The sequence below is a fragment of the Cavia porcellus genome, unplaced genomic scaffold, assembly GCF_034190915.1.
Source record: "Cavia porcellus strain 051 isolate PalLab524CR breed Dunkin Hartley unplaced genomic scaffold, mCavPor4.1 scaffold_14, whole genome shotgun sequence".
NCBI classification, from domain to species: domain Eukaryota; kingdom Metazoa; phylum Chordata; class Mammalia; order Rodentia; family Caviidae; genus Cavia; species Cavia porcellus.
Window position 1 is genome coordinate 40789893 of NW_026947497.1, and position 25641 is coordinate 40815533.

Here is a 25641-nt window from a genome sequence, read left to right on the forward strand (position 1 = left end):
TGCAAACAGCAAGGCAGAAACCGGCAAAAGAGCAAGACAAACCTTCTTCCTACCATTACATTACATCCTGGCTCCACCCGTATGTGGGTGTGGCACTGACACCATCAATCTAAGCGCTAGACAATGAACCAATCACAAATGCACAATGCAAATGCATGAGGCCTTGGGGCCACTGACATAAACCATGACACACTTCATATGCTATACTTGTAATTGGTAGATGCTTACACACTGAACAGAAAATTGCTCACCTTTGTAAGGATACAAACTCTTTTATGCCTTCAGAGACCTCTTTTTTAAATATCTGTAATTAAATAACATGTTTGTGGCACTTAGCATATGTGATAAGCTGGCCAGTTACTACATATTGTACAAAATGGATCTGCTAAAATCTAGACAAACAAAAGTCAGCAGTCACTCCCAGAATCAGTAGGGTGGGAGCTAAGAGTCAGCCTGGTGATTCACTCCTGCCAACCACTGCATTCTCACCCCGCTACGCAAGATGCACCTCCCTCATGGCAGCTCATGACCCCCCATCATTTCTGATGTTCTCTTCCAAGTTTCTAGGCAGGAGCTGGTCTAACAGGCATCATGATTATTACCAGGTAACACTGAGCACACACCCCCAAAGCTTCCAACCTATTTCCTGTGGATGTTATTCAACTGACCCAGAGGATACTTGTCCTTTCGTTCCATTTGAGCTCCACTCAAACAAATTTCCATGAAATCAATTCACCAGGCAGACTCTTTAGTACCAAAGGACACCGTGAGCTGGGTTAGGCAAGAACACGTCTCATTAGGTGCCTGGCATGGCTCTGCGTAGAGACACTCTAGAGACCCTGTACATGCAGTTAAGTAAATTGAATTTGCTTATTTAATAACTCCTAGTTATTTTTATATTTTTTGCTTAGTAAGATAATGTTCAGAAGATCAGAAGGTTGAAAAAACATTGTATTATTAGCATTTCTCTTGAGTTTACAGTACAATTAGGGTGCTTTTTAAAAATCATATATTCTGTCTTTTATTTTGTGTATCTTTTCTTATTAATACACATCAATTATATGCATTAATGGATTTCTGTGCAATACATGCACATAGCACACATTTATCAAATCCAGCCGCCCTTGTCTTCCCAGTGTCCAGTAAACACTCTTCTACTTCCAGGTCAATGTTTTCGTCAGCTCCTGTATATAAGAAAGAACATTAACTGACTTTCTGTCATTTATTTAATGCTTGCTGAGCATTTTTTCAACTATAAAAGCTGTGTTTATTTATACAAATTTGGAAAAGTACATTTTGTACAAATAGGCTAAAAATTAAAACTCCTTTTCCAAGAAACTAACAAATCATATTCTTAGCTCTTTCATGATCCAATAACATTGTTATCAAAAATATTAAAAGGCAAATTAATGTTAATTACCAGCATTTATAAGATAGTAAAAGATGGAGGAAAAAAAAGGTGTTGCAAGCAAACTTGCCCATCACCAGTGCACAGGAATGGAAGTGGGGCCTGCTCACTCGGCCCCTGGTGCAGCTCCACATAGATACGGTGGAACCTAAAAAAGCTCAGTCTGGTCTTCCTCAAGTGAAGAGGCAGCATGTGGCACATGAGCATCTGGATGTCTGGCCAGGTTCAGTGTCATATAGTCACTTGTTCTCCTTAATGTGACGAAGTACTTCATTTAGCCATTCCGGAAGAATTTATTTTCTTGATATCAAATGGGCTCAGAATCAGTGTCCCATCTTTGAATTTTCCAACCTGTCCAATCCATCTACTTGACAAAATATTGGTAGCTGTCCTCCTCTTTTTGGAATTCCTATCTTCCTGCTCCCCCTCTTTCTCCTCCTCCTCCCTCCCCCCCCCCCTTTCTTCTTCTTCTTGAAAATATGTGCATACTGGGCCACTCTCTTCTCTTCTTCCTTTGCTGCCTTTTTTTCCCTCTTTGATTTGGCCCTGCAAAACCTCTTAGTTCATGTAACTATTTTTGGGATGCTTGGCACCCATCACAATGGTGAAATTCCATTCCAGGGCTCTTTCCTTGCCTTTCCCATAGTCCATGATGTCAAACCAGTGCACTTCTAACCGAACCTTTTCCAGGTTAAATTCTTGAATACCTACATCTTTCTCAGGGACACTAGTTTTAGTCTTTATGCACCCATCTTGATCTGGCTTCAGTTTTCTTTTTTTATTTCTACTGTGAAACTCCACCACTTCCACTTGCTCCCTGTGGTTTTTCAGGGGAGAGGGTGATCCTGGAAGGCGGACTGTGTGAAGTGATCACAGGAGCACAGTTAAACTCTTTTCTGAGTTCCCTGCTTCTGGTTTCTCGCGAAAGACGCAGGCATGGTTCTCTCTGCTGCACCAGCTACCGCAACCCCATCCGTCTTCCTATTTTCTCTTTTCTTTCTGATTTTCTTCTGTTTTGTTTCACCTTCTTTCTCTCTCACGTAACAGAGTCTGCAGTAGGGTGTCCAAGAGTTCTCAGTGCCCTCAATCGCCAAACAACCTGGCCCTGAGGCCGTCTCTAGTGCCATAAGACTAGCACTGTGACCAAGTCTTCTCACTTCCGTTTCCGGCTGCATGTGCACTCTGACGCCACAGGTCCCTGCACGGCTTCCGTCCTGAGTAAGATGGCGGTGCCCTGGTCCCTAAGAAAGGTTGTAAAGGCTGTTGCCATCCTGGGCGAGGTCAGGCCATCCCACGTGGAAAAACCGCCCCCAGCAGCTGCCTTGTTGGGTGTTTATTATGTATTGCAGATTCCACAAATTTATCAGTAAATTTTCATGAACATTCCATTGTGTTCTTTTCTTAGTAAACACACTTAACTACTTTTAAGAACCCAGTGAGCAATGTTTACACAGTTTTAATCTTTTTCAGCTACTAAAGACAAAATACTTCTAAGCAGTAAAAGATAAATGTTATCAATTATAAAAAAATTTAAGAGGCTTTAAAGGAGAAACTATAAAGTTATATTTTCTATCAACGATAGTTGCAAATTTTCCATCTTGGTAGATGCAATACTTTTTGGCTACTTTCCTAGACTGAAAAATAGAACATGTGAATACATTTCAAAGATATGTTCCCCCAAAAAGTTTTACATAGAAGTTTATGTGATCTTAATTACAACTTTTCAAGTTATAGGTGAGCAGGTATTAATAGATCATTGGGGGAAGTGAGTCACTGCACAGACACATTCAGTGACTTCTCCAGCACCAATGGTGAGGTAACAACATCATCACTTGGGAAGACAGGCAAGTACAATGTGTAAAAAGGAATGTAAGAGTCACAAAACTTGCGTTTGAAGCTTTATTATTTGGAAATCTCTCTCTCTCTCTCTCTCTCTCTCTCTCTCTCTCTCTCTCTCTCTCCATCTTTGAGTTTATTCTTCAAAACATAAATTATATTAAAACATTTTAAATTATCAATGTGAAATCTTTTTAATCTATAAAAACTATTCCTTCATTTATTTCCACCTCATACTGATGTGAATTTAACACTTAAAAGATTTGTCCTAAGTACTAAATCCACTACTCTATGTGAAGTGTGTGAATTTTCATCCCCTTTCTGCTGTGAAAGCATCATCAGCATGTTTCTCTCACTCACAGACAGCCAATCATCTCACCACATGGTTCCACCATCTCCTTTTAGATTTTAGACCATATAAAACACATTGAATTATTCAAGTGTACTCTATAGTGCATTAGCTAAAATGTTAGTGCATTTTGAAATTTCAGGAGGAAAGACAAAGACTAAACAAGATTATAATCACAACTGACTTTCCATTGATTTAGTAACATGAAGTTTGTTCTTTCTGCAGCTAAGCAGGACTACATCTGACTTGAACTTACTCATTCACAGTTCTTCCAACAATCATGTAAACCCTAGGTTTGCATTTGTTTGCAATGTAATATCAATGTGGATTGATATTCAAGCATTTGTTCAAAATATCCAATAAAGGGTAGGTATTATAATGTAGTCCGGATCACTCAGTAAACTGAAAATTTTAGATATTTAAAAGAGGAAAACTAAAGCAATGTAATGAGGAATTAGCACACTGAATCTGTTACAAAGTTGGACAAACCAATACCACAAATTCCCTGTTACTGTGATCCTGCATTTTCCCTTCCCACATCCTTATAGTCTTTAGAACCTGTAAATGACTCAAAGAGATAGGGACCTGGACACAGGAATGGAGTTCTCACCTGGCAAGAACACATTTTTCATCTCAACATCCAAAGGATGATTAGGTCCCTGGAAAAAAGAAAGACACCATTCAGGAAAATCAATAATCCTGATGACCAATAGGGTAACAAAAATTGTAGCAATTAGTATCCATAAAGTTACCTGAAAGTCCTTGCTTTAACTCAAAATATTTTCACTCTTATTTTTCCTCTTTTTCTCAATGAGTATTCAGCCCTAATGACTATGCAATGAAGCAGTCATAAGTTTTTACAGTGTAATACTCAGAAATCCAGTCACTGAATAAATATTGAGTGTCATACTCAGTATTATTCCAAAAGCCAAATGAACACTATAGAAAAGTATGCAATGCTTTCTGAAGTTTATTATTATTAAACAAGAATTTGAATGTTTTATAACTTTCCAGTATCCTCTAACATTTATTGCCTAAGCATCTGATGCTATATCAATGCTTGAAGAAATAAACAAATAAAAATGCAGTCAGAACCTGGATCTCTTTTCCTCAGCACAGACTGCATACTGTAATACCTTTGTAGTAATGGTACATTTCTGGGATGTTCCCTGCTTACCTCTCTACCTAGGCTCCAGTTCATTTATGATGTCATTTATGAGGTGACCCTCAGGGATAAGTTGGAGCTCTTCTTTCTTCTACTGTCCATGCCTCCAAAGAAATCTTATAATTACGTAATAATAACAAACACACCTCTGTTTGGACTGTGCAGCTAATCAATTAAGAAAGTCTTATCTATAAGGGACCATACATTTTAGCATGCTTCTAAACCATTAGATGTTCAAAATCTGGAAGAGTAACACTCAAGCTGCATAGTTTGGAGTTGCACTAGTTTAAGCCAAATTGGTACTCTGCACCTTGTAAATGTTCACTTAAGCAGTAAGTGAGGGAGAACATACAGAAGGAAAAATCACTTAATAATGTAAAAAGCAACAATGGTAACATTTGCCAAAAAAGTGAATTGGTAAGTAGCAAATTTTCCCATTAAACGAAGTTGCCATCTACATAAGACAACAGTCTCTATTGCTGCCAAACCATTTATTCAAGATCACTGGTATCCAACTGCAGCAAGTCAGTCAGAGAGCAGAGGTCACCGTCCTCTTCCACTTGATAAAAAAAACACCACTTCCTTGATAATCAAAAGTGCTTGATTGAGTGTCATGTTTCTCTCTACTTATAATGCATAGAAGGAAGCAGTTCCTATACCTCAAGCTTGGCAGAGAAACAGGCTTCTCTGCCTCAATTTTGCAGTAATAGCCCATTTGGTATATCAGTGTAATTTTGTGCTTTATTAGTTTTATAAAGCATCTTTATGGTCAAGTCTAAGGCAAATAAAAAAAGGCAGTTCAAAGATAGAAAGTAGTTTCTTTGTGCATGTGTGATTTGGATTTTTTAGTTTTTATTTTTATTAGTACGCATCTATAGTACATAATGATTACATTTTCTAATGCCAAAATTGGAAGGCTTCTGAGATCTAAGTGATTACAAAGTCCTCACTATTAACTAGCCTACAATACATACTTTGTCTTTCAAATATAAAACCTTATGTAAATGAAATAGCTGAGTAAAAATTTAAATTCTTTTTTTCTTGTGAAGCAGAGTTTTCTTAGGATCTCCAGAGCTTTGAAAAGAGCTTTAGGTGCAAAGAGTCAGAAGACTCAATCTCATTTTCCATGGTACCCTTGGTGCTTAGAGAAGGTCAGGATGAGAGATGATGACTGAGGTACCAATCACAGACACCCGCTTTTCTGGAGAGTGAATGTTGAGTGCTGTGGCTCCTTCCCCTCACCATTGCAATTTCTCTCTCACTTCATTGCTTCCCTTCTCCCATTTCAGCTCCATATGGGAGTTAAGCACCGGCTTCCTTTGAAAGAAGGAATTTAAATATGGTTCTTGAACTGGGGCCATGGAAGGAGAGAAGCTGCTTTGAGCAGAGGTACTTACAAGGCATTATGCAATCCAATATCCAGCCAGTTCATCTTTCCTGTACGACATTCACTCTAGATCTGTATCCAGGTCAAGATTCAACCTTTCAGCTTTATACTTTAGGAAACAAATGTAGTACTGAGACAGAAGGTTTTATCCCTCCTATAGACTTTTCTGTTGACTTTTCCTTCGTTTGCCACTGACCATTAGTTGTATCTTTCAGTCACATGACTCTCAGTAATCCCCCATATAATGCCCCAGAATCAAAATTTAGGATCCCATTAAGTAGCTGGTTCTGCATATAGGATGAACACTGATAATTTTCCTTTTCTAACACACCACTTAAAGACCCAAAGTCACATGATAATCCTGAGGGTTTCATTCTCTATACACTAATTGCTACATAATCTGTACTGTACTGTATGAAACAGTATCCCAAAAATTTCCATACCCACAAAGAATCTCATAATGACCTTATCTGGAAAAAGAGTCTTTGTAGATATAATTAGTTAAGTAAAAATGAGGGCATATTGGATTAGAATGGACAGGAATTTATGACAAAAGATAACACATACATTTGTAATCACTATAAGGAGAAAATAAACAACAAATATATTATCAGTCTTAAAGCAAGTAAAAGAAACTTAAATAATCCTTCAAAAGTTTCATCCAGAAAAGAGCAATTAGTACAGAAAATGAGCTTCCAGAACATGAGTACAACTTCTCCTCCAAAGTTCCTGGAAGAAAGATAGCAATACAGAGAAAAAAGTGAAAACTAAACTTAGAAATCCTTCACTAATATCCTCAGCTTGGAATAAACTCAGGCCAGCAATATGTGATTGCAAGAATATTAAATGTGAGATATTCTTTTGAATTAAAAGGTAGGTCCTAGGAGTCAGAAGTACTTCCAAACACTCAACTTCTCCTGAAGTAGAGAAACAACCTGAAATGCACAGGAGTCTCCCAGAGTAGAAAACTTCCCAAGGATGACTCTTAATAATAACACAATGGGAAAAGAAACAAAAATCAGAACTGAAGTCCCTCACAGTAAGTCTCGTCTCAGTAACACTCCTCATATCTTCAGGAACAGAAGACAGCTTGCTTCAGCCTCACATTTTCATGGTGTAAAAGAAGTTCCATATAAAATCAAAAGACAGCAAAATAGAATCCACCAGACTTCAGGGAGTGATGAGCAATGGTCCCCTTTCAAAAATAAAAAAAAAAATAAAAAAAACTTGAAAATAAATGGCTCATTAATAATGCAAAAATAATAGAGCAGGAAAAAAATTAAAAGAATATAGAATACTAAAGAAAAGGAAAAAATGTATTCTAGAATAAAGCACACTCCAAGAAATTGCAGAAAATTTTAGACATTACACTCTGACCAAAAACAAGGGAAATTATCCTTGTAAGAGGCCATAGAAGAAATAATAAAATAACAATTTAGAAACAGCACAAGGAAAAAAGTGGAAAGCCACAGATAGCTAAAAAGTATATATAAATCTGAGACAAGAAGGGATGAAATTTAAAGAAAAATAACTGCTATGAGGGCAGTTTTGAGAAAATCATACCAAATACGCAGGAAGCAGAGATTGGAAAGTACTTAAAAGTGATAGCAAGAAGACAAACATTTACAATCCAACAAACAGGTGAATGGCACCCCTGAAATATGAAATACTATAAATAAAGCATAAGAAATAAGAACAGATATCACAGAATAAAACTTCCCCAAAATGAAGAAAATCCAAATTTGTGAATCAAAAGAATATGAATACAGTCACATGACTAATGCACCTATACTGAGAAAGTCCACACACTTTTCAAATGAAGAAACTAAAGATTTTTCACTGAGTATCCATGAAACAAAAACAAAAACTCACCTATAAGTAAGCAAAATATTTATGTCAGACTTACAACTTTTCCACTAAAATCATCTCAGTATAAGGTAGAAAGATCTTAATGTGAGCCACAAGGCCTTGATCTCACCCTGAACTTAGCCTATTGTTCATTTCATTTCCTTCACTTTGCTTCATCTTGGCTAGCCTCTGTGTTCCTCACATATGACCAGCTTGCTCTTTCTTACCTGAGGGCCTTCGTATTTGATGCTCTCCCTCCCTGAAATGCTTCTCTCCCTAATATTGGCAAAGGTTGCTCACTCATCTCCTTCAGATGTCACTTTAGGAGTTTCTTATTCCAATTAATATTAACTCTCACTCTAGATCTCCTGTTTTTCTTGTATTTATTGATTTATATACACTGTATGGATAATTATTTACTTTTTTCTGTTTATTAGTTGATGTCCTCACACTGGAATTTACACTCCAGGAGAGCAAGAGTATTTGTATGTTATTTACTGCAGTGTTGCGTGTACTTGGAATAGTGCCTACCACATAGAAGAAGCTAAACAAATACTGTTAAATGAATGAATGGGGAACAGGACTAACTATGTCAAAGTTCTCCATAGAAACATTCAATTCCAGAAGATAACGAGTAAAACAAAACAAATTTGACCTACAATAATTTTATTTGTAGCCCACTCATATACAAAAACCATACAAAGGAATTAGGAGATATGAATGGTCTTAGGAAGCACAGCACCCATGAATGTGTTTTGACTACTTATTTGGCAACAAAAATCCAAGATGTAGTTCAATATATTGAGCTGAGGAATGTGGAGGTTGCTTTATGAAAAGTGCAGGAGAGGAAACATTAATTGCTTTCTAATTATGCCCAAGGCAAAGAAGGACTACTAAATTTGCTTAATTAAAGTTGTGAAAATGTTATAGATCTTTAAGAAAAAGTATATAATGGGAAAAACAGTAAGTATAAAAGCTTGGTCAGTAGTCCTAGAACATAATAGCAAAATCAGAGCAAAGGAATAAAGGTCACAGAAGTAAAACTGTGCTGTTCCTAACTTTTCACACAGAGAGAGTGAATTTTGTTTCTAGAATCCTCTTATATACCATTGTAACTGTGACTATTAGTTAAATCCTGGTGGAAAGGAAGGTAATTTGGCAGTATTCATCAATTTAACAAAGTATATGGAAATTAACTGCAAAAATGATATTGATTCTTTACACCTATGCTATTACAGTGTCCTACATATACTCTGAAATAGGTCATGAAGCTGGATTTGGCCAATAGAAACAGAAGCAAATGACAAAAGCTACTTGAAGAACTATTTTCATGTTTCAACTCCCTTTCATTGACCTCTGTCTCATCCTGAGAACATGTGCAGGCTGAGCTTCCAGGGAAAATGCTGAGCCTTTCTGACCTGCTGGTCTAGGCCACTTTCACAGCTGATCTCTGCCATGCCAGGAATACCTGCAGCTCTACTGCAGAATTATGACTCAATCCAGCCATTCTAGAAGAGCCACTAAGCCAATGTGTCTGCCTGAGAATCATAAAAGATTAACTAAAGTGGTGATGCAACAATAAGTAATATATGAAATTATCTTTTAAAAAGCAATTCTTCCCTTAGAAGTTTAAAGACAGACTTACCTTATCCAAAAGGAGGTCTAATAATTTTTTTAGTGCAAACCATGCTGCAAAAATAGAGATTTATTTTATTTATTACAAGAATATTTATTGTAGCACTGTTTGGAATTTTAAAAAATTGAAGCCATAAAAATGATCATCAATGAGAGACAAATTAAAAATCATTTAAGCATGAAAAAAGTACACACCAATTAAAGAGCTTGAATTAGATGTATATATTTTATGTTTGACATCGCAACTTGTATTACTATGTGACGAAGTTGAAAATATATGTCATAAGTGTATATATGCAAAACATGTTTGCAAGTATACACAAACTTAATAGTTATTACTTCTAAGGAACGAGAGAGTGACTTTCATATTTCCTTTTATAGTTCAGGTACAGTTTAAACTGACAGATGTAGTGCTTTTGTCCATTAAAAATAAAAAAAAAATTTTAAATATGGAAGGCATTTTCTATGAAACCATAAGTTATTCCATGTATATTTAATGTGTTAGAGACATCAGATAGAGGCAATACATTGACATTGACTTCCTTGCATTTGTATACTATTTGCTTCAGTGTGAATTCATTTCCTGACTTTCCTAAGGCTGAGGACTCATCATCATCATTTCAATAAAATTGGGTTTATTAAGTGTATCCATATTGTTTATGGAGCATAGAAAACATGTTCATTTTCCTACCTGTGTTAAAAGCTGCTTAGAGAATTGGTAGAGCACTATTCAGAACATGTTGTAAAATTCAAATGAAAATGCGTTGATGTAAACCATTTCCAGTTACCGTATCCTCACACATACTTAGAAAATAAAGATCAGAAATCAACAAAGTGCACTTTCTCTTATTTGACCTCTTGGTTGTAGTTCAAAGTTCTTTGAGAATTTTGCAGGGACATTTCTCCTCTTGCAGATATATCCTTATGTTAGAGTAGAGGCAGCCAGGCCAAGAAGACAAATCAGGGGGCAACACTTAGAGACTGAGAGGAGCAGAATATGCAGAGCTGTAGGGTGAGTATTGTGCATAAAGCAGTCCCCAGCCTGGGGCATGGAAGCTGGCAATCAGGTTGTTTATTTCAGTGCATATTCTTCCTGAAACTTCCACACACAGCCGTGTATTCTCTGCATATGTACATAAATTATAACACAGGGAATTAAGGCAGACAGAGAAACTGTATCTGCACACTGTGATTAGGCATGCATCAATTCAGAGCCCCATGCTGTTAACTGTGTACTCCAATGAGTTCTGAAGGAGGAAACAGAAAAAAAGGGGGGAATTAGCTAGTGTAATTACAGCTTACTCTGCAATACAAAGCACTGCAAATTCCACACAGTGTGTCTCTGTGATTGAAGTAGCACTTGTAAAATCTGACATACCACAGTTCTTGGCTTGGTATCCAAAACAAATCTGAACTTTTAATTAAATATTTTTTATCTTCTTGTTCCTAAGCGACAAAGCCAAATTAATTGACTAGAAAGCTGTTTCCCACATCAGCACATTGAAGTGCAGCAGGCAATGATATGCATGAATAATGGGTCTTGTTAAGGTTAGTTAGTGACCCGTTTTTCATCTGGCTAGCACTAAGCATGCCAGGGGAAGACAGGTGGGCATGCTGTGTGTAGTACATTTATCAGTCAGTATGTGAGCCCTTTACCAAAGACTTGAAAGGTCCTAGAATTGAGTAAAAAGCAAATCTAAAAACGAAATAGAAGGACTGCAAGTTTATTCTTACTACTAACACAAAGGCTTCTGGGTTTCACAGAGAATGTGCCACTGTTTGTATCATGAATCACACAGCACTTGCTCTGCAGTAACTATTGGTATGTTATTTTCAAAATTACTGTTTTTTGTGGCCTCAGGATCTTTACTTTAAAAAAGAGCTATAGAATCAAACTCAGAAGCAATGATAGGTTAATTAGTTCAGCTTTCTTTCCAGGAACTTTCTACATAAACTCGAACTATAGCACTCAATTATAGCTTTCTGGAGTTCTGCTGTTCCTACAGGAACACAGAACAGGATAGAGACAGTCGGAAGAACTTATTTCACTGCCTACCTCAACCATTCACACTGAATCCACTTCCCAAGAGGCTTCAGCAAGCTGTCCTCAGAAGTAAGGAAGATCCTGTGAGGCTGATGTATGAGTCCCTGCCTCTGAGTCAAGTTTGGACAGCAGAGAGAGAAAGGCCGGGCAGAAAGTTGCAAACATCAAGTTTGTCCCAGAGCTTTACACACAGGTTGCACCCCTGGACCTTGTCTTCTCCTGACTTTAAGCTTCCCTCTAGATTTCCAAATCTTGCCCCTTTCATATCAATTCTAGAGGGAAAAATAATCCTTGAAACAGTTTTATCCGGTTATGGATGGAAAGTTCCTTAGGCGTCAAAGGAACAACCTCTGATAAAGGGGCCAACTCTAAAAATATAAAATCTGGTTTATGCACTACTTCACCTCATCAGTTCTGTAAGATAATCTAAACAGACAATTGTTCAGACCCTGTAATCAGGTATGTCCAGCACAAGTTAGGAAGCAAAACAATGTGAAAGTCCTTTCATCCATGGTATATGTCCATGGTATGGTATAGGTATATGTATTTTATCATTGTGCATCATGTGTCTATTTTACTATTTTACATCATATTTAATTTTTTTAAATGAGGGCATGAAAAATAACTTTCTTTCATTTTTATCTTCCTCTGAAATTTCAACTTAAAGATCAGATTATTCAGTAAAAGGAAGTATGATATTCTTTTCCATAGCCAACTAGAATATCTCCTCAAACAGGTATCTTCAGATACTGCTAATGCCAGTCACAACTTAAAAGTCTCTTATAAGGTCTATTCCATGCTCACAGTTACTTCAGAAAGGGAGAAGGCAAACTTCTCCATCATGTTCATGTCCTCATTCTGTGGTGTTCTGACCCAGTCTTCTTGAGTTTGGGATTCCACTGGTAAAGGAACTCACCAACTCACTGTGTCACAGTGGTTGGGGCAACACTCTCCACTACCATCGCTTCCTTTCCCAGTGACAGTAGGCAGTTTACTTCACCCCTGTGACTCAGTCTCCTCATCTTTAAAATGGAGACTGAACTGTGTACCTTCAAAAAGATACTGAAAAAAGAGAGAAAATTTAAGGAAAAATGGAAATAGAGCTTTTGCAAATGGGCCTGACAATGAGTTAGAGGAAACAGGGAGGGATAGGAGGGGAAGGGAATGAAAATAAAGATGTGTTATGTACATGAACAAGCTCCTCACAACAAATGTAATCATTATATATGGTCAATGGTCCTTAAAAAAGATGTTGAAGTCCTAACTTCTATTACCTTTAAATGTGACCTTGGTTTCTAATGAAGTTCATTACAGAAATGATCAATTTAAGATGAGATTGTTAGGGTGAACCCTAATCCAGTATGACTAGTGTCATTATAAAAAGGAATGTTTGGTCCCAGCAATCAATAAATTGTACTATTAATTTTTCATTAACTCCTTAACAAGTATAATGTTTCATGCTTGTATAATAGTGTCTTAGATACTTTGTCATTACTGAGATAAGATACCCAACACTCAAAGTTAAAGCAGAAAATGTTAATTTCAGTTCACAGTTTGTGGAGGTTTCAGTCCATGGCCAGCTGGCTCCAAGGCAGGAGAGCATAGCAGAGAGGCACTGCAGAGGAGAAATAGTCCATGGTTCACATCCTGATCTTTAGTGCACTATTATTTGTTCCATGCAAAATTACATAAACAAACTGTTTCAGGGTTACTAAATGAAATGTTGAAAGAGAAAAAAATATTAACATGGGAGCACAAATGTGGACACACAAAGAGAAGACAAGCACATTCTGGATATTTAAAGCTTATTAAAGAATCTGTGTTATAACATAGTGATGTGAAATGGGGCATATTTCTGGAAATATCCCTGTGAGTTTTAGGACTTTATTTTCATGAATAGTTTGTGTACTATTGTTGCTGCTCTAATTAGGATGATAGTAGGTGCTCACAAAAATTTGTTAAACTAAAACTTACTGCTAATATGTTGTCTGGAAATTGATTGCAAATGTAGGTAGACAGTTTGGAAATTTTTCCTTATTTTATTTTCCTTGCATATATAGCTTAGAAGTTTTGGCTCCTTCTTATAGGAGAGATTATATTTTTCTCACAATAATTTCACTTCTCAGAACTTTTCTACACATATGTACCAACTGAATCATTTAAGTTTATTAGCAGAAATTAAGCCAAGAGGAACCACATGTTCTCTTCCAGATATGTATTTTTAGAATGGCTCTGTATTCCAAGAGCTCCTTCTTTGGTAGAAGAACTACCACAAATATTTTGATTCATCCAATTCATTTTGTTATCAGGTCTCCAGTTCCATTAATCTGAAGTGTGTTTGTCAGTTTGTTCTTGAGGACTTATTTTCAGGATAGTTTGTCCCTGAATTTGCCCCCCTTGATCATCTCCTTTCTTCCTTAGCAAGTACGATCCACACATTCTCTTTATTTTTTTTTATATCTAAGCATTTATATCTTGGGAGAAAATCTCCCCTTCAAACTCTTCCAATTACTTCCCTAAACTACTTTTCTGCTTTTTTTTTCTCGGTTCCCCTTTCATTTTCTTAAGTTTATTTACAGTATTTCCTTATTATTAAGCAAACCTTCCCCCTGGGGTGTTCAACACAGTACTTAATAACACAAAGGCTCATTGAATTTCCTAAACCTGTCAGAATCTAACAAGTGTCTTCCAAATTTTTCTCCACTAAGTGTTTTCTCCCCTCCAAGTTTAAACTGTCTTTCCCAAAAACTCTTCTTTTCTGGGAAAATAATCATCCAAGAAACTTAAAATGACTTTAGCCCTGGCAGTTACTTCAATTGCACAATGAAAACGGGGTCCCTAGAGGTGTGATTTACAATCACACAGTTCATCCTCAACCCTGTGTCTTACACTAATCAGCAGACTAGACTTGCACTTCACACCTGAAAAGAGTAACAGATCAGGTAGTGTTTCCTTGAAACATTTGGTTTGGTTTATAATGATGTAGAAAGGATGTTCTATTCTGAGTGAAAGTGTCAGCAACTCAAGAGATGAGAGCTGATAAATTGTTCTTTGAAATCATTAAAATGCTGTTATAAAAGTACGTATGACATCTTAATAAGAAAATGACAAAATAAAATGTCAGTATTCCTTCTTTCCTACCTAAGGCTCTATTAGACACATTTAAGAGATAGTGACTAACACCTGCTGTCAGGCAATCCCTTCATATGCTTACAAAAATAACTCTTCTAAATATTCTTAAAGTTAGAAGCATGTGCCGGCCATCTGTCTACTGTAGTTGGTTTTGCATTAGAGTCCTATCGTTTCTTTAAGACTTATTCCACTTTTGTCCCTCTGCTTCCTTAAATTGGCCTTTGGGTATGTTGGAAAGACCTGAACACCCCTAGTGCACTGATAGAATTTACAGTAAGGCCCCTACCAGCCCCAAAGGTAGCATCCCTTCCATGTCCATATGCAAGAGTTCCTGTAAGGAGTCCTGCACATTTTGTCCTTGTTTTCCCAGAGTTTTGTGGAAAATTTTGTGAGGATCAGATTCAACTAGCACTTCATCGATCTAAGTACACATCAGGCCCTCCACCTGGTGCTCCCCATCACCATCAGCATCATCATCATGGTCATCACCACCACTGTAAAGAGGAATGGGACACTGAGCCATTGTTACCAGGAGGCTATCATGACAATGTGCACTCAGGAAGTATCACATAGTTGTATAAATGTGAAATCTATTTTCTATTCCCACTCCTGACTCCAAAAGTGCTTCAAATTTTTCTATCCTTAAAACACAAAAGATCAAAAATGTCCCAATGCAGAAGGTCCCCAATCCTGAAAAGTGAAAACAGACTCAAGAGAAAGAGTGAAACTAGCAATTAAAAATGTTAGAGCATTGATATTCTGTATAAGGTCTCTAAAGTAAAACCACATCACATGCGACAAGACATGACACGGTGTGAAACACTGCAAAGATTCACACCAACAACAAAGTAGGTCCTCAGCCACACTGTCAAAGGAGGTGCTGGTACCACTTTCTCAGTGAAGAGGAATATGAAACTGATTTCTCAATCTGCTCTTTCCTTTGTTATACATAAATGTATAAATTCTCTTAAAGAATGTTTCTACAGTGTTCTCAATAAATTCTTCAGTGATCCTCAATAACTTCATTATGAAACACTCCTCTAGTATTATTTTAAACATATAATTGGTGGATCTTACCAGAATGTCATATTTGACTCTTAAATGTAGAATTCAAGTGCCCAGCATGGTCCAATACAGCTCAACAGTCTAGAGACTCTCTGGGTGCTACCTATAATGCCCGTGTCCTGAAGGAAACCACATGAAACCAGGTTACCTCTGTCTGGTATTTCCTCTCTAGTACCAAAGAGAGGGAGAATCATCAAGTCTTTAATTGTATGGTCTTCTCCCAAGCCAAGTCCCTGTAGTAAGATAAGACCAAAGATAAACAAAAAGGTCAGGAGAAACCTAAAGAACTACAGGTGAGCAGCCTAGTTGTTGGTTAGGACCAACAGCTGAAGAGAAAGAGTGTGACCAGCTTACAAAAAGGGTCAGGAGAGGCACTTTCGTGTATTTCTTCAAGAAAAGTTATTTAAATAACAACAAAGGTTAAAGTTCCCAAACTTAGAGTCTATGATGTATTCTGACAGAAGCTTCAAAATCCTAGGAAGACAAACCTCACCTGAATAAATGAATATGTGTTATATTTTAAAATATTTATCCTCTAAAAATTAATACATTACATACTACATATGTAATTGGGTAAGAATAGCCAAATATAAGGTACACAGACTTTGACCTGGATTTTAGTGACAGTGGTCTATTTTGATACAAGTTCATGTCTCTGCCTACATTGTATAAAGAATGGTTGACACTTACCCATTAAACTATGAAAGAAGTATAAAGAGCCAGACAGGCCTGCATTTAAAGGTGGACTCCACCATCTTTTGGCTACATGGCACTGGGCAAGCTATTTATCAGATGTAAATAAAGATAGTTGCCTTCTGGAAAGAATTAGACCAGATAATATAAGACAGGATCCATACCACCATGTCCAAACATCAAAATCCAATATATTTGTTTCTTTTATTTTATTACCATAAATTCTTGGAAAACAAGATTGGTCAAGGACAAATATTTATGCTTCCAATTAAATCATCAGCTACTTAATTCTTTGGAAAATGCCCTGCTATGGGCCTTGGGGTACTAAAGAGAAATATGTTAAGCATATCAGAGCTGACCCTCTTAATCAGCATGCATTATAAATATGGTTGGTTTGATCATAAATAATCATAGTTACAGGAAGCCTAGTAACTGCCTCTAAAGAATTCTTGCTGTCTCATCCCCAATTGCGTAAACATCTTACAATCTCATTGATTTGAAAAGTGCTTGGCTTGGTTGCCAAATTTCAAGCACCAAGAGATGTTGCATTGCCCAGTTAACACTGAGGCCTTCTGATCACAGGTCCTACACGGCCCTAAGAGTGGGTATCTAAAGCTGTGGTCATGCAACACTTCCAGATCCTACATAGCCCACAAATCTGCTCCACGCGCAGATCCTAAGGTTACAGTCTTCTCTCATAAATGAACGCAAGCAGTTTTTCTCAAAACATAACCCTGTACCAAAGAGAACCGGGTCCATGGCACTTACTTTGTGCTGGATCCATGGCACTTACTTGTCAACCAAGGTGTAGGGAGACTTGTCCTCCAAGTCCTAGCCACACTAACATCATTCTGTGGCAGCCCATCATGTGGTCCCGCAGGACTCAGCAGGTGCTAAGGCTGTGGGCCAGATTGTAACAAAACAAAATCATCTGTTACTGTTTGTTAAGACCAGTGAGATTCCTGATGAGAGTGGTAACGAGTGTACATAAGCACATAATTCTTCCCATGGGTTTGCTTCTTGCTTTCACTTTTTGTTATGTAACTTAGAGCCCTACGCAAACAGAAGTTTGGTAAGGGACAGGGGTGTGGTGAGGACTGCAGCTGCCTTTAATCCATCCATCATGACGTAAGTCAGCCTAATACACTCACAAGCTGAACTTGGCCCAGTCATTCTTTGACCTGTCTGTTGGCATCTCCTCAATTTGAAGGCCTTTCTTTCACATTTCCCTGGGAAAGTCATAGACCATGGAAAACCATTAATTATCTTCTTCCTTAGGAACCAAGGGTTATATCAGAGGTCTGTAAACTAGGGTCAATAAACCAGTGCAGACCTACTGTCTGCTTCCATATAACTCAACAAGCTAAAAATAATTAATACAACATTAATGATTTTAAATAACATATGCAGGGCTGGAGAATATAACTCAGTGGTAGAACACATGCTTAGCATTGCAGGAAACCTAGGTTCAATCCCCAATATCGAAGAAAAAACTAAGAAAGGAAGAAAGAAAGAAAGAAAGAAAGAAAGAAAGAAAGAAAGAAAGAAAATAAGAATATTTTGTGACATACCAAGATTATATGAATTTTAAATTTCAATGCCCATAAATAAGCTCTTATTTTAATACATTGTTTGCTTAAGATTGTTTATGATGGTTTTGGGTTGCTATGACAACAAAATCATTTTTTGAGTTACTGCAACCAAGACTGCATGCCCTCAAACTTAAAATATTGACTATCTAACCCCTCAAAGAAAATGTTTAGCAACCTCTAATTACACATTTACTTCCTCTCCTTTCAAAGGCTCCTCTCTTAATTGGTTCATAACACCTTCCCAAGGGTCTTGCAAACCTAGAGAAGACAGATTTACTCAGCATTGCCATCTCCAAAGCAGCAGAGTACACTGTGTCCAGGGCAACAATCCTAGCCTGCCTCAGTCTGGAAGAACCAAGAGGGGCAGGACCTGCTGCAGAACGGTGCTTGGAGTCAGCTTCCTAGAGAAGCAGACAGCATCTTCTAAAAAAGACGAAAAGCAACTCCTCATAGGAGCTCCATGCTACTCCTCAAAGCATAAGACAGGAATCGCAGAAGATTAGTGATTTTAGAAAGTGCCTGGAGCCCACCCTGCAAGAAACTTGGGGCCAGCCAGCAGGAGAACCCTCAAGGATCCTTTGGTTTCACACAACACTAAGTAGGAAAAAGAAAAAAATCTAACAAGAAACTCATAAAATCCATGTGTCAGTTATAAATTGTATCACTAAGTTCTGCTGCTGCTATTCAGAAAGTCACAGTTGAGCTCAGTAAGTCTAATTCGTTTACTATTTAGCAAACATGTTTGAGGAACTACTGACTATCAGACATTTCACAAAACTTTGGGACTCTAGCAGTTCTCCAAGCAGGAGGAGGAGGAGGAAGAGAAGGAGAAGGAGAAGGAGAAGGAGAAGGAGAAGGAGAAGAAGAAGAAGAAGAAGAAGAAGAAGAAGAAGAAGAAGAACAAATCAGTGTCCTGAGATGATCTATTCCAATTGAGAGACATATACTATGAAGTAAAATACATTCAACAGTCATTGCTGCTGGGAACAATATTTCTAGGAAGGGGGAGAAGAACAACAGGAGTGGATGCAGCCTTAGAGAGAGGTCAGGACCTCCCTGGGCAGGTAACATGTGAATAAGGCATGGAGGAGAAAAGGAAGGAGCCAAGAGAGTACCTCCAGGCAAAGTATTCCAGGCAAAGGAAGAGCTGGGGCAGAGTCCCGTGGAAGCTCTCCTCTCGGAAGTCTATGGTACAAGTGGATGTCTATGCTATGTGCACAGCACAGAGGACAGAGCAGCCAGAGCCTCGGTGATGATCTGAGAGAAGCAGGACTGGGGGAGAAGAATGGAGAAGAGTCCATCCCTGTGAAACCAATGGAGGATTTTGAAGGGGGAAAAGTGATTATCTGAATTGTATTCAACAAACTTTCTCTCACTAGTCAATTATAGGAGCAGGAGGGTGAAAGGCAAAGCATCAGGTGAGTGAACAGGAAATAATCTAGATAACATAGAAACTCCTGGGGCAAGGACTCTTGTCCGTAAAAAGAGCACTTAGATCAAAGTAGTAGTAGTGGAGATGGTAAGAAGTAATTGAATAGCCACGTATTTTGAAGGTAAAATGGATAGGATTTGTATTGAATATAATATGTGCAAAACAGAAAAATCAAGATGCCTTTAAATACTTTTTTTTGCCAAATTAACGGAGAGAATGGAACACTCAGATAGTGAATGAGAGAAGTTTTAAGAAAAACTGGTTTAGGGTAAGAGTGCCCATTAGATTTTGGGTGTATCATTTCAAATGCCTGTTAGGTGCCTATAAAGAAATATCAAATACATGGCTAGACCTACAGGTCTGGAGTTCAGGGAAGAATACCATAGTGAGGGTACAAAATTGAGTCATTTACATGATGAAAGCATCAAATTCATGAGTCCAGAGATTTCTCCAAATGGAGAAAAGTGTGGGAGCAGTGCTCAGCTTCACTTTGAGCCAGCCCCAAACCACATATCCCATGCAGCATCACCAAACCCTGCAGTAACCCCTCATTCCTTCCCACCATGCAGTTGAGAAATCAACTTAAGTTCCTTGAATATGCCCCTTACCTAGGACACTCATATGGTTTAGCTTCCAACCTGAAATACTTCTGCGAGACTGTCTTTCATAGAAGGATGTGTGTTATTGCCCATCAACACCCACACTTTTTCTGTCTCACATCCACTCAGAAAGGTTAGGAAAGAATGACGTCCAACTACATAAACTGCTTCCTTGAAATGACTTCCAGCATCTACAATTTTCTCTGTCTCTAAACATTTCCAAAAATATTTTAGGACATGTTATAGATGTGAGACCCTACGCTAGTTATTCATTCTGTCATTCTTTGAATACTTGTTTTGTCCCCAGAGCTAAGGACATGGATTGTAGAATTGGTTGCTTGCATGCTTAAACATATTCATATACCGATGTTGAGCTAAATCCTCTTAACGGAAAGATTCACTGATACCCAGAGACATTAGGAACTTAGCTAAATTACCATGGGTAGAGGGTGGCACCACCAGTATTTCACTTTATAACACCTGGCTCATAAACGTGTCCATCTTTCCTGTGCTACTGGAGAAGAAACAAAACACAAGTCTTGGGAAGGACATGAGAAGAAGGTTCCATAAGACACGTGGAGGAAATGAAGAGTTCATGTTTCCCAGGATGCCTCAGGCCTTCTAAGAACTCTTCCTCTTTCCTTGTCTTTAATGAACCATTGCAGTCTACAATCAGATGAAGAAGATTTTGGTGAAAATTCACTCTGTGATGCATCCTATCACACTCCTGATGGAAATCTCAGTGGTTCCAAAAATGACCTAAGGTATTCACTGAGGAATCCTTCAGATATCACCGCAGGCAGCTTGTACAGCCCAGGTCACTAATATCACCTTTTAACAGCTAGTTTAATACTAGTTTGTTCCTTAATTGACAACTCGCTCTCCATCACAGCAGGTTTTGTACTTGATCTAAGTAATCAGCTAGCATTTCCAGTGCTGCCCTAACTTGGCTGGGCATTGAAACCACCTGGGAGCAATTGTTAAACTACTGTGCTCAGCCTACACCACCAGAAAGGCTGGTTCTAAGGGTCTGGTCATGAGCTAAGGAATTGATATTTTTAATAGGTTTCCAAAGTGATTCTGATGCAGTTAGTCCAAACACTCAGCTTTTGGAAATCAATAAAAACCATCATGAAGAGAGCTTCTATAAAAAAAAAAAATACATGTGAAATTCTTGCCATGTCTGCCAAAATGACATTTTCTCAAACATAATTGCCTTAGTTCTGAAGCAAGATAGTTAAACCCATCCAAAACTTCCTGCGGTACTCTTAAAGCTCAATGTGAAGATTAGTTTTCTACATCAAACTGATTGGACTAAGGGATACCAAGACAGCTAGTAAAGCATTGTTTCTAGGTATATCTATGTATTAGTTCCCTTTTAACCACAGGATTAAATTACTTGTAACTTAAAGGAGGAACCTCTTTTCTTGTAGTTTCAAAAGTCCATGGTTGGCTGGTTCCAAGGCAGAAATAATATAATGGAAGTATCTGAAGAAGAAAATCTGATAAACCCATAGCATTCAGGAAGCAGAGAGAGAAGGGCGGAGCTAGGGACCTTTCAGGTCACACGCCCAATCACTCACCTCTTCCATTCAGCCCCATCTGCTAATAGCACACTCAGGCATGAATTCAGTGGATTAATCCACTGATGAGTACTGTGCCCAAAGCCCCACTTCTGGACACCTGAGACTTTGGGGACATATTTCAGATCTAGAGCATAATAGTCTATGATAGGAATTCCAGAAGACATTAGTGTTTGGATCAGTAGGCTGAATAAAAACTTGCTCACAACAGCACGAATGGGCATCATTGAATCTGTGGAAGGGCCACTTCAATGGAAGAGAAAGTGAAGAAAAGCAACCTCACTCTCTGCATTAGGCCGTCTGTCTTCTCCTGCCCTCAGTGCTCTGGCTGTTAGTCCTTTAGTCTCAGGCTGCCCTACACTGCCAGCTCTCTTGGTTCTACAGTACACAGCAGACTGTGGGACTTGCTGATGTCCACAGTCTTGCAACCCTACAATTAATATCTATACCAACATAGACATAGATTTCGGTTATGGTGGTCTCCCTAGAGAACCCTAAATAATATACCAGTGATATTAATATAGGTATACACACACATGTGTGTGTGTGAGTGTGTGTGTGTGTGTAAATTAGAATGTGACCTATCATAAGCTTAATTTCAATGCACAATCTGGGCTGTAGGTACACTCACAACTCAAAGAAGGTGATAGTGTATATACTTGTCTTTAGAAAAGTTCTTAAAACCAAATTAAAGCAAAAAAGAGGTAGTTTTTATAGTATTAAGTGCCAGACAACCTAAATATTTTTAAAGCTGAAAGCTTACTTTTAAATCTGGAAATGAACAAATCAACACTTGATGAAATCTAATGATCATAAAGACCGTTTTTCATTATCGGTAACACTTATTTTATTGTGATGAAAGCAAACCTTACTGACATCTATCACTTTTTGGTTGAACACTGAAATTATTTGGAATCTTTAAATATTCTAATGTTTGGACCCCACTCTTAAAGATTGTAATTTGCTCAGCCTGAACACGGTCTGTGTTTTAGGATTTTTGCAGAGTCAGCCTGAACATGGTCTGTGTCTTAGGATTTTTGCAGAGTCCCAAAGTGGCACAAAAATAAACCAAGATAGAGCACCGTGCTGTACACCCAATGGTGCTTTACACTCTGCCTCCGACTGATGACTTCAGCAAATCCCCATCTTTCTGGTGACTTTCCAGGGATACAACTTTCTGCTCACTTGTGTGTAAAACAGTCTCAACTCAGCAACATGTCCAGTCTCCTGCAGCGACTTAGCCTCTGCATTTCTCAGTTGACATTAAGATTGCATCTCTACTCCAGCTCTCATGGACAGGGCATTGGCGGCATGGCCTGTGAGGCTGGTCTTGCTCTCTCTGCTTTCTGCTCACTTTGTTCTGGATTCACACTTTCTTCCACTTTTGTGAAGGTTGGATGGGAACAGGAGGTGAGAGGGAGAGCAGTAGAGGGTAGCACAGTTATTATTTCGGAGGTTTTTTGATTTGGTAATGGTCCAAGATAAAGTCTCTGCTGAGCTGATACGTGTTGAGTTGTCTTCTTCCTAAATGAGGCTCTATCAGATTCTCTTCAGAGATTTGCAAGTTGTGAAACCTTTCACCTAGTTTCCTTGGTGACAACACCTTCCATGGAGTTAGTGTTAGAATCCAAAATATCCCCCAAAATATCCTCCTTATGCTACAGATCAGTTATAGCTGTTAGGACTTAATAACTGAAAGCATCACAGGGCGCTAACTTTATCAACTTAATCCATTGATGAGTTCACAGTAAGGTCTCGTTGGATGACGGAAGTCAGGACTCTAGGAGTGTGCCTTTACAGAGAATATCTTGTCCTCTACCCTTTCATTCCAGAGAACTTTCCTACCCCTGCTGCATCTCGGCTGTGATGAGGTGAGTAGCTTTCCTCCACCATGTCCTTCCACCATGTTTCTGCCTTGCTCTGGGCCTAAAGCAGTGAAGTCAGCCAACCGTGAACTGAAATCTCTCAAACCATGAGCCAAGATAACCTTTACCCCTTTTGATTGTCTTTCTCAGGTATTTGGTCACAACAATAAAATACTAACTAATACATACCCTACTGTGCATCAAAACCTTTTTTTAAATTTATTTTTCTATTAACATATATTTCTTATACATATTAACCAGGTTCAGGTGTTGTTTCCACATATATACACATCAAATTCAGTTTTCCATCTTGTGTGGTGTCTCCTTGTCTCCTCTCTTTGTAGGCCTTAAGATGAAATCTCTCCCCTCTGGCCCACATCCAGTCCAGGGAGACACTGGGACGACTCTTGCTGCAGACCCATCTAGGCCAGGGATGGTGAACCCCTAGAGCTCTCAATGATATAAATGTTCCATGCAGCATGTGTGCCATCGGATGGCCACTGCTGTTGCAGGCTCTATCCCATGAGTACATAGTGATTTAATCTTCTTTTCAATTCCAGGCTCCAGGCAGACCTGGTGCAGTCTGTGTGACCTTTACATGGCCTCCTGAAGTACAGTGCATATTTTAGAGCCCTTCAGACATCTACCTGACGCTTGCCTCAGCAGGCTGTGTTTGAGGTGAAGAGGCCAGAGTCAGGGTAGAAGTGGAACAGAAAGAGCAGGGGAAGACGTCAAAGAATAGAATGGGTGGAAAACCCAGTGGGAACACTTTGTAGTTCAGTGTGATTGCAGGGGTACCCAATGGAAGGCCGTGAGCAAAGGAGTAGCGTGATGTAATCCATGCTTCAAAGGAGCGAGAGGAGGTGGGTTACCAGAGCAGAAGTGGGGCTGGAACAGTTAAGAAGCACCACAGGCAAAGGCCTACTCCCAAGGCCCATCCTGGTGAGAAGAGCATTTCCCCCATCTCGCCTAGAAGTCAACTGGACACATGGCCCCTTCTTTTACCCCAAGAAGAAAGCAACCTGAGGTAAATATGACACAGCCCCATAGTAGCTTACAAGGTCTTCCTGCTGACCCCCGGAGCCTCATTTAAGAAAGAATCTAGAATGAGATAAGTGGAGAGCAGCAAAGGGAACAATGCAAACAGAGTCAAGCCACCCAAGGTTAGGGTTTCAAAATTCTCCCAAGACTTTTTTTCTGCTTAGACCATCAAACAGTCTGATGGCAGCACACAGCAACAGTCTCAGAAAGCTATTGACTCCCTTTGGGGAGGGTAATTTAAAATTATTAAAATGCTAAGTGCTTTTATACTTCGACCTTGCAAGTAGACATGCAGTGTTCTTCTCGCAGAAATACTTAGGTCTATGTACAAAGGTGTACACTCTGTGGTATGTACTTTGTATTTTTTGTAATAGTGAAAAATCAAAGACCTTGTCACGTCTCAAGAGCCTCTGTTAATTCATTCACAACAGCCTGTGTTACAGATCAAATGCAGGATAAGAGACAGCAGTTTGAACTCATTGGAACAGGGACAAGACTCATGATATAAAGGAAAAAACTAAATTTGGCATAATAGATATTGCTTGGGAAAAAGTACATGTGTAAATGTATATGTGTGTGTGTGTATGTGTGCATGTATATGCAAATCTAAGGCTATAAATGTCCTGAGAGCAGTCATCAAACTTAACACTGGTGGCTTTGAGAAGAGCAGTGTGCACAGAGGAGGTAAAAGGACTTTACCCATTGTTCAACACTTTGAGGCACCATTTGTCCCTTTGTAATAAAAATGAATCTGTACTTTTCTTAAAACTGAAAAAAAAAAACCCTCAAGAAATAGAGAAGTAAGTGGGCATGGCAGCACTTGTCTGTAATCCCAGCACTCAGGAGGCTGAGGTGGGAGGATCACTATGAGTTCTAGACCAGCCTGGGCTTCATAGTGAGTTCAAAGCCAAACTGAACTACATAGTGAGAGCTTGTTAAAGAAAAGAAAAGAGAAAGGGAAAGGGAA

At 38.5% G+C, this 25641-nt stretch overlaps 1 long non-coding RNA gene and 1 pseudogene across 1 annotated transcript; both read right to left on the reverse strand.

The window, feature by feature from the left end:
* Positions 1-1007: 1007 nt before the first annotated feature.
* Positions 1008-9684, reverse strand: LOC134478601 (uncharacterized). The gene is made up of 3 exons (XR_010051352.1): positions 9639-9684; positions 4204-4252; positions 1008-1184 (listed from the first exon to the last, which is right to left on the reverse strand). It is a non-coding gene; the product is annotated as an uncharacterized LOC134478601 (long non-coding RNA).
* Positions 1531-2617, reverse strand: LOC100735028 (uncharacterized protein C1orf131 homolog; annotated as a pseudogene).
* Positions 9685-25641: the final 15957 nt, after the last annotated feature.